A 10392-nucleotide genomic window follows, 5' to 3' on the forward strand; every position below is an offset into this window, starting at 1 on the left:
GGTGCTTTTTCCTCTCATAGTATAAAAGAAAATGAAAATTCCACATATTTGGCATTGTCGCATCCATAACAACTCGTAAAACAAACTGAACACCCTTTTTATGCTGCACGGCAAAAAGCATTAAAAAAAAAAGAGGCAAAATGCTTATTCTTTTCATTTTGCCTCCCAAAAACCGCAATAACAGCTTTTACCCACTAGCGTTTTTTTAATGCTGCGATATCGCTGCGTTTTTTTTCAATGTTAATATTGGGACTTTCTAATGTTAATATTGCATCACACAAAAATTGCAAGTTTGTGCTTTTGCGGTTTTTGTGCGATGCGATTATAACATTAGAAAGTCACAATGAAAAAAACGCAGCGATATCGCAGCGTTAAAAAAAACACAAGTGGGTAGGAGCCCTTAAAGTGATCAAAAAAGCCATCTGTACCCCAAAATAGTACCCATAAAAACTACAGGGAAAAACAAGCCCTCACAGAGCTCCAAAATATAAAAAGTTATAGAACTGTGAATGCAGAAATTTAGGGAAAAAAAATAATTTCCCAAAAAAATGTTTTTTATTGCAGAAAAGAAAATCGCATCGCCGCCAAAATCGCAAGCTTTTGTGTTGCGATGCGAGACATCTGTTTTTCCATTGCTTTCTATAGGCAACAGAAAAGTGCAAAACGCTGAAACAATCCTCCTGCTGGGATTTTTAATCCTCGCATCGCAGCTTGCCCTTAACCCCTTAATGACATGGCCTATTTTGGGCTTAGGGACGCAACGATTTTGGCGGATTTTCTTCTCCATTTTTCAAAAGCCATAACTTTTTTATTTTTCCGCCGACGCGGCCGTATTAGGGCTTGTTTTTTGAATGGCGAACTGTAGTTTTTATCGGTGCCACTTTTGGGTACATTAACTATATTGTAAAACTTTTATTATTTTTTTTATGATCGCAGGGAGAGAAAACGCACCAATTCTGCCATAGATTTTTTTTTTAACAGCGTTAATCATGCAGCATAAATGACACAATACAGTCTTACATGTTTTTTAGGTTATTCCACTTTTCTGCAATAAAAACCCTTTTTTTGGAAATCTTTTTTTTTTCTAAATCGCTGCATTCAAAGTGCTTTAACTTTTTTATTTTTCTATGTACGGAGCTCTGTGACGGCTTATTTTTGCGAGACGACCTGTAGTTTTTATTGTTACCATTTTGGGGTACATACGGCTTTTTTGATCACTTTTATTGCGTTTTTAGGGAGGCAAAATGCTAAAAATTTGCATTTTACTTCCGTTTTTTAGGGGTTTTTTTTAAAAACGTATGTGCAATTTATTGTACGCGTCGTAACGGACACAACAATAGCAAATATGTGGGGGTTTAATTTTTTTTACCCTTTTTTATGCTAAAATTTAAAAAAGGGTTTTTTTTTTTACATTTTTCTTTTTTATTCATTTTTCTTTCCTTTTTTTTTTTTACACATTTTGTGTCCCTCTGGGGCACTTACAGTATAGCACTGATGATCGCTGTGATACTGTGCTACTGCCCTGCCATGCCTTATCGCTTATACAGCGATCACAGGCTATGGCAATACAGGACGCCAGTGTCTAGCGTCCTGTTGCCCTGGCAACCAGCTGGACTCTCTGCGATTATATCGCGAGAGCCCGGTGACATCACAGAGGGAGTGCGCTCCCTCTGTGAACCCCTCCCATGCTGCGATCTACATAGATTGCTGCAGGGAAGGGGTTAACAGCGGAGGGCACATCTCTGATGCACCCCAGCTGCTGCTGCAGCCGGAGGCTGGCTATGACTGACAGCCGGCTCCCGCTGCGGGATAGCGCAAGATCATAAGTGATCTCGCGCTATCCCCAGGACGTAAGTTACGCCCTGTTGCGGGTAGTACCCTGCTGCCAGGACGTAAACTTACGCCCTGGAGCGGGAATGGGTTAAACATCACTAGTGGAAAGGTTGTCATAGAACAATATCTATGGGACTTTCTTGCGAGAGCTCGCACTCTTGCATCGCACTAAAAACGTGCGATTACCTCGCCAGTGGAAAGGCGCCCTTATAGAGTGTAGAGGACAGTCTATGATGAGTGTCCTACATGCACACAGTAGAATGTAGTATCACCCACATTTCTGGGCCTTCATAAATGATGATAAAGCATGATATATATGACGTATTATATCAGTCATATAATGAGGTATATGGCATCCTTAGGTGATACATATAGTAATCATGTAGGTCATCTTTAATCCAGCAAATATTACTATGTGCAATTATTTCTTAAGCTCAAGTGAGGTGAATTTCTGAAAGGTCCCAGTAGACCAAACTGTTTACATATACATAGTAACATAGTAACATAGTTCGTAAGGCTGAATGAAGACAATGTCCATCTAGTCCAGCCTGTCTAGCTTCCTGTTTTGTTGATCCAGAGGAAGGCAAAAAACCCCAAGAGCAGAAGCCAATTAGTCCTTTTGGGGAAAAATTCCTTCCCGACTCCCTAATAGCAGTCAGACTGTTCCCTGGATCAACCCCTATGAGATGTAAGATCTTAATGGACATGTATCTATTTATTTTAAAAAGCATCATACTCCTTAGAGCTGGATAATTGCTCGAAATTAAATTCGTGCTCTTTAGAACTGGATGCTTGCTTGGATTCTTGCTCAACGCGTTTCCATGTCCTATGACGGACAGTTCATCAGGAGCTTATCACAGAGTTAATCATTAGAGATGAGCGAGTAGTGCCTTAGCCGAGTATCTCCCCGCTCGTCTCTAAAGATTTGGCGGCCGGCGGGGGAGAGCGGGGAGAAACGGAGGGGAGATCTCTCTCTCCCTCTCTCCCCGCCGTAACTCACCTGTCACCCGCGCCGGACCCCGAATCTTCACTCGAGCAAGTAGTGCCTTAGCCGAGTATCTCCCCGCTCGTATCTAAAGATTCGGGTGCCGGCGCGGGTGACGGGTGAGTTGCGGCGGGGAGAGAGAGATCTCCCCTCTGTTCCTCTCCGCTCTCCCCCGCCGCTCCCCACCCACCGCCGGCCCCCGAATCTTTAGAGACGAGCGGGGAGATACTCGGCTAAGGCACTACTCGCTCGAGTAATGTGCCTTAGCGAGTATACTCGCTCATCTCTATTAATCATATGTGTATCTTTCTCAGATCTTGATATGACTATAGGTTGTAACCAAAGGTATAGATGTTCACATCACTCCTTATGTCTGTCGTTTATTTGATAATGATACGGTAGCTAGGCAATCTGCTGTTGCATATAGGCTAGCCCCAAGTACCTACCGTAAATGCCAAATGCTTGGGGCCGTCGCAGCAATATGCCAATTATGCTGTCTTCTCATAATAACTGCCAATCACTTAATAGGTTGGCATGGCAGAAATAACTCTTAATGTCACAGGGATGGCTCAAATGATATGTTGTCTCATTCAGTGAGCTGGAGATAGATTGCCAGTAGTATAGTTCTCAGTTAGGTATATAAGGAGAATCAACCCTATAGTTTGAGCCTTCTAGTCAAATCTACTCCTAGCCAGCCTTGAGGAGTGGATATAATAATCCCTGCCTAGATATTAGGGCATAGACTGCCAATAGTAGGAGAATAAAATAAAGCAAAAGTGGTAGCGCCTGTGGCTTGTGAGCGACAGGTAATTAAAAGGATGGTTCGCCACGCAAAAAAACAAGCACTTATACGGCCTAGTCAACGGAAAAATAAAAAGTTATGGCTTTTAAAAAATGCAGATTAAAATCCCCCAAAAGTCCTTATGCCCAAAATAAACCATGTCCTTAACCCCTTACTGACCAAGCCTGTTTGTGCCTTAATGACCGGGCCTAATTTATGAAATCTGACATGTGTCACTCTAACATAGCATAACTCCGTAAAGGTCTTGCACATCCAAGTGATTCTGACAGTGTTTTTCGCCACATGTTGTACTTCATTTAGCTGGTAAAAAATAGTCTGATAGAATTTGTGTATATTTATATAAAGCGCCAAAATTGGGAAATAACTCCGTAAAGGTTTTGCACATCCAAGTGATTCTGACCTTGTTTTTTCGCCACCATGTTGTACTTCATTTAGGTGGTGAAAATAGCCGATAGAATTTGTGTATATTTATTGAAAGTGTCAAAATTGGGAAAATTTTGAAAAAAAATCGTAATTTTTTCACATTTTCAGCTGCAATATCTCAAATATATAAATAATATAGACATTTTTGATAAGATATATATTTTTATCTGTTTATGTCATTTTCAACACAGGATTTTTTTCTGTAGTGCACATGAAAATGAGGATTTGCACCCCAAAATCGATACCCCTGTTTGTCCCGTGTTCAGAAATATACCCATTGTGGCCCTAATCTTCTGTCTGGATGCACAACGGGGCCCAAACTGAAAGGAGCAGCTGGTGGCTTTCAGAACAGAAATTTAGTTTGAAGGCATTTTATGCCCCATTGCACACTTGTAGAGCCCTTGAGCTGCCAGAACCCCCGCAAATGACCCCATTTTGGAAACTAGAACCCTTAACAAACTTATCTAGGGGTGTTCTGTGTATTTTGGCCCCACAGTTTTTGAATGAATCTCAGCAAAGCAGAAGGAAAAATTACAATTTTCGTTTTTTTGACAATTGTGTCATTTTAAAAATAGTGGTTTTTGTACAGCACACATAAGAATGAAGACTTTCACCCCAAAATGCATGCCCCTGCTAGTTTCGTGTTCAGAGACATACCCATTATGGCCCTAATCTTCTGTCTGTATGTACAACGGGGCCCAAACCGAACGGAGCATCAAACTTTAACTGTCTTTTAACTTTTACGTGATCACCATTATCCATTAGATAATGGCGATCACGTGAGCAACAACCGCATACTTCGGCCCCCCGTGAGATCTCCAAGCTCTCGGCTACATTTTTTGGCGACAGGCGTGTGCGGAGAAGTCTGGGTAAGGTCCATGGATGAATCCGGGCGCCTTTGATACCTGATTTCATCTCCCCTCACAAATATGATCCATGAGGGGAGATGAAACACACTTTTTTCTTTTTTTTTTTACACTTTTTTACATTTTTTTTCTTTACATGATCGCTTTTATCCATTGGATAACAGCAATCATGTGACCTGGACCCGCATGCAGCGGCTCCCGGTGACAACTCCCTGCTCTCGACTACTCATACTAGCTGGGAGCAGGGAGTTTTCAAATTTTTCCGGGCCTCCCGGCCTCTGCGCGTGTCGCCGGCGTCAGGTCTGCATGACCATAACGCCGGAGGACATTGCGAGGACGGGGATGAGTATCCTCAGCTCCCCTTACAAATCCGATCTGTGAGGGGAGCTGCAACTTTTTTTGACTTTTTATTGCCTTTAATGTAATCACTGGTACCCGGTGGATACCGGCGATCATGTGACTGGTCCCGTGGCCCCAGATGACAGCTCCAGGATGTCGGCCACTTCCGGTAACCGACAGCATGAAGCTGTCACGTCCAGAGCCTGCAGGGTATTAATCCCCAGATGATGCATGTTTTAACGTCCTGGGGATTAAAGCCCAGCAGGCCAGGATGTAAAAACACTATGAGCTGGTCACTAAGGGGTTGTCTTTCAGGCTATGGACCATGTAGTCACTCAGAATTAGGAACATGTTATAGTGCTGCAGGAAGGGGATGTAGCTCAGTGGTAGAGCGCATGCTTTGCATGTATGAGGCCCCGGGTTCAATCCCCGGCATCTCCATGTTTTGTAACAAACAACTCCATAAACACAAATAGTTTGTAAATCTGCAATACTGATAAATGTTCTGCAATTCACCAGTCATTTGTCTGAACAGAACACTAAGAATGAATCTTATACCAATGGCCATAGCTTTTGAGGATTTTTTTGTAGAGTAAGTGACATCCACTAGGGGGCAGTGTAGTCAATACAATGCAGAGGCGTACATTGCCGGTCATCTACACTGAATGGCCTCTTTATTACAGACCCTCCACCTTGTAGTGTGATGGACCTCCTTTGCCATGTAGTTTGGCACATTAAATGGAGATTCTGACCAGCTGACAGGAAAGGGTCAGTGATTCATACTGCTTGTGCCAAATTCTGACCTCCCATCGGCACAGTCCTACAGAGATCTATATTCATCTGACCAGGAGATGATTTTCGCTGCTCAGTGATACAATTTTTGGCCACTGGAGTCTCACCTTTCTGTTCCTCTGAGACACAACAGGGCTGGAACTGGTCGTCTGATTGTTTTAACAAATCAGTGCTAAAGAACGGGGAGTTGTGTGTTCGGACCGGTTACCATGTTTCCCTGAAAATAAGACCTCACCTGATTTTCCAGGGGGCTTGAAATATAAGCCCTACCCTGAAAATAAGCTCTAGCTACACTAAGCCAATCAATGCAGGGGTCGAAGAACCAATCACAGCCGTTGTGTTGTGAAGGCGGGATTTATGAACTGACTGAGCCGTGGCCAGCCAATCCATAAATCCCGCCTCCACAACGTGATAGCTGTTGATTAGTCCTTCAACGCCTACTCAGACAATCAGGGCAGCACTCGATGAACCAGTCACAGCTATCGCTTCCTGGAGGCAGGATTTATGAATCCCGTAACCAGAAAGGGATGTTTTACGATTGGCCAAGGACTGCGGGAACCGCGCCAGACCTCTAGAGAGCAGCGGGAGGGATCTGAACCGAGCTTGCTAGGTACGTGTGATACCGTGTTTCCCCAAATATAAGGCCATGTCTTATATTAATTTTCCCCCCCAAAAGATGCACAGGGTCTAATTTTCAGGGGGGTGTCATACTCACCTAGTAGGCGGCGTCCGGGTCCCTCCCGCTGGACTCCGTCGCTGCTGCAGGCTTCCTTGTAGTCCTGAACGCCGACAGAGCATCACTTTCTGGTAGCAGGGCTAGAATACCACGCGTCCAGTAAACGATTGCTCTGATTGGTTCAGGAGAGCCAATCAAACCCAACGCTCGATAAATGAATCACAGCCATTCAATAATGTAATTCAATGAATGGCTGTGATTGGTTAATCAAGCGCCGGCTATGATTAGTTCAATCCCCGAGATCTCCCTGTTTTGTAATGAACAACTCCATAAACATGAAGGGTTCATAAAAGTGATAAATATGCAGAAATGTAATGTGGATGTGACTGGATCCAGTACTGTACAAATATGTTCCTACTTCTGAGAGTAAATGATGGGCACTAGGGGGCAGTCTGGTCAACACAATACACTTTTAAAATGTGTACCCAGGCATACGGTAAGTGCATACAGTAAGTGGGCTGTCTATCGGAAATGGAAATTTTTTTCTCATGGTTTATATGGGTGATATAGCTTAGTAATAGTGTGTATATTTGGGATGTTTGAGTCTGTGGGTTCGATTCCCGAAAACCTCCGTATTTTGCTTAACATACAAAATTCTCCTAAAAGTAATTAAATTTGCCAAATTTTAAACCACATACATATTATGTGAATTAGTAAGCAATCATCACTAGACCAACATTTTATCTTATATACTACGAAAATGTATGCATCTAATGGACACTAGGTGGCAGACTGCTCCAACACAAAAACATACCTGGAGGAGTTTAGGTTTGGATGAGCAAATCAGGACTAATAAAACTGGGTGTAGAAAAGTCTAGAACGGAGGAACCGACATGTTGAAGTAGGCGAGCAAACATGTTTCAGACGTGCGAGCGCCATGTGACTCTCCATTCGCCATTACGGACGCCTAAATAAGGCCACGTGGCACTATAGCCTTGCTCGCTACTTCAAGGCATACTTTGACATTTCTATTCACCACAATGAGGAGACAATATTACTGGAGGCTTAAAGGGATCGAGTAACAGAATATAGAAGCGAGAAAGCTCACTTTTAGGCCTCTTTCACACGGCGACAGTGTATTTGTTGCGAGAAAATCGTGGCAAAATCGCGTCTCCATGGCCTTGATTTTTCAGCGATATATCTGCTTTTTTTAAGAATAATTTCACATCGGGGCGCGATTGATAATCAATAGGACTTTCCAACGTTACAAACGCATCGCTCGAAAATCGCAAGTTCGTGAGATGCGATGCAATAAACAAGGAGACTCCATAAGGAAACATGGGCTACAGAAAATCGCACACAGGCTGCAGCGTCATCTGGCGCTCTCAATGCGATTGGAATAGCCAATGATTTCTTGATCCTCTTATGGCGTTCCTCTGGTGTACGTCATTATCTATTACTGCGATCATCCGATGCTTTACCAGCCAAGAGTAGAGCACTTTGTAGGCGTGTTAAAACCCGCTTCTGTTGTCCTGATTGGTTATCAATAGAGATGAGCGAGTATACTCACTAAGGCACATTACTCGAGCGAGTAGTGCCTTAGCCGAGTATCTCCCCGCTCGTCTCTAAAGATTCGGGGGCCGGCGTGGGTGACAGGTGAGTTGCGGCGGGGGGAGAGAGGGAGAGAGAGATCTCCCCTCCGTTCCTCCCCGCCACCCCCCGCCGGCCCCTGAATCTTTAGAGACGAGCGGGGAGATACTCGGCTAAGGTACTACTCGCTCGAGTAATATGCCTTAGCGAATATACTCAATCATCTCTAGTTATCAATAGTTGATCGGTGAAGCCCAGACAATCAACTAATGATGATCGATCCTGAGCATAGGACAACGAGAGTATTGTAACCCCATAAAACCCCTTTACTGATCAGGCTTGTTTCCACTTAAAGGGGTTGTACAAGATATCTTTTTTTTTGGGGGGGGGGGTGCAATTCATAAAAATTAAATGCTAACATATGTTCCCCAAAGCAGTGCTTTAAAAGTAAATAATACAAAAATTAAAAATATGGGTAATGTTGTTGTGTGCTCCTCTGGCCCAAAAATGGCCTGGCAAATTTTTTCCCCCATATTTAAAAAAAGGAAGTACCACAAAGTGTATGTATGGTAGTATTTATTAGTGCAGTGTGGCGGCACCATTTATTTGCACAGTATGCTGTTCTGTGTTGCATATGGTGACATCATTTCTACAGTACAGCAGTGCTATTTCTTTGTACTGTACTGTGGCGTTACTTAGGTTTTACACTGATAACACCATCCTACAGTACAAATAAATAATGCTATCAGTACAATATAGCGGCACTAGTTATGTGTACTGAAGAGTGACTAATTACAGGGCTGTGCGAAAGATTTAGGCAGGTGTGGAAACATTCTTCAAAAATAAAAGCGTTAATAGTTTATTTTTGTCAATTAAAGGGGTTGTCCCGCGCCAAAACGTTTTTGTTTTTTTTTCAATAGCCCCCCCCGTTCGGCGCGAGACAAACCCGATGCAGGGGTTTAAAAAAAAAAAACGGATAGTACTTACCTGAATCCCCGCGCTCCGGTGACTTCTTACTTACCTTGCGAAGATGGCCACCGGGATCTTCACCCACGGTGGACCGCAGGTCTTCTCCCATGGTGCACCGTGGGCTCTGTGCGTTCCATTGCCGATTCCAGCCTCCTGATTGGCTGGAATCGGCACACGTGACGGGGCGGAGCTACGAGGAGCAGCTCTCCGGCACGAGCGGCCCCATTCAGAAGGGAGAAGACCGGACTGCGCAAGCGCGTCTAATCGGGAGATTAGACGCTGAAATTAGACGGCACCATGGAGACGAGGACACTAGCAACGGAGCAGGTAAGTGAATAACTTCTGTTTGGCTCATAATTAATGCACAATGTACATTACAAAGTGCATTATTATGGCCATCCAGAAGTGTATAGACCCACTTGCTGCCGCGGGACAACCCCTTTAATAGAATTCAAAGTGAATGAACAAAAGTGAAGCCTAAACACCACAAATATTTGGTGTGACCGTCCATTACCTTCATAACAGCATCAACCCTGTTCTGTTTCAGCCTATAGACAATGTAATTTCACAAAATTAGGAACATGGTGTAGTACTGTAGGAAGGGGATGTCCTGGGGATTAAAGCCCAGCAGGCCAGGATGTAAAAACACTATGGGCTGGTCACTAAGGGGTTCACTTTCAGCCTATGGACCATGCAGTCTCTCAGAATTAGGAACATGTTACAGTGCTGCAGGAAGGGGATGTAGCTCAGTGGTAGAGCGCATGCTTTGCATGTATGAGGCCCCGGGTTCAATCCCCGGCATCTCCATGTTTTGTAACAAACAACTCCATAAACACAAATAGTTCGTAAATCTGCAATACTGATAAACGTTCTGGAATTCACCAGTCATTTGTCTGAGCAGAACACTGAGAATGAATCTTATACCAATGGCCATAGCTTTTGAGGATTTTTTTGTAGAGTAAGTGACATCCACTAGGGGGCAGTGTAGTCAATACAATGCAGAGGTGTACATTGCCGGTCATCTACACTGAATGGCCTCTTTATTACAGACCCCCCACCTTGTAGTGTGATGGACCTCCTTTGCCATGTAGTTTGGCACATTAAATGGAGATTCTGA

The 10392-nt window shown here is 43.6% G+C and overlaps 2 non-coding genes across 2 annotated transcripts; both read left to right on the forward strand.

The window, feature by feature from the left end:
• Positions 1-5617: 5617 nt before the first annotated feature.
• Positions 5618-5689, forward strand: TRNAA-UGC (transfer RNA alanine (anticodon UGC)). Its single transcript has one exon. It is a non-coding gene; the product is annotated as a tRNA-Ala (tRNA).
• A 4321-nt stretch (positions 5690-10010) lies between these two features.
• TRNAA-UGC (transfer RNA alanine (anticodon UGC)) lies at positions 10011-10082 on the forward strand. Its single transcript has one exon. It is a non-coding gene; the product is annotated as a tRNA-Ala (tRNA).
• Positions 10083-10392: the final 310 nt, after the last annotated feature.

Source organism: Eleutherodactylus coqui, chromosome 1 (genome assembly GCF_035609145.1).
Source record: "Eleutherodactylus coqui strain aEleCoq1 chromosome 1, aEleCoq1.hap1, whole genome shotgun sequence".
NCBI classification, from domain to species: domain Eukaryota; kingdom Metazoa; phylum Chordata; class Amphibia; order Anura; family Eleutherodactylidae; genus Eleutherodactylus; species Eleutherodactylus coqui.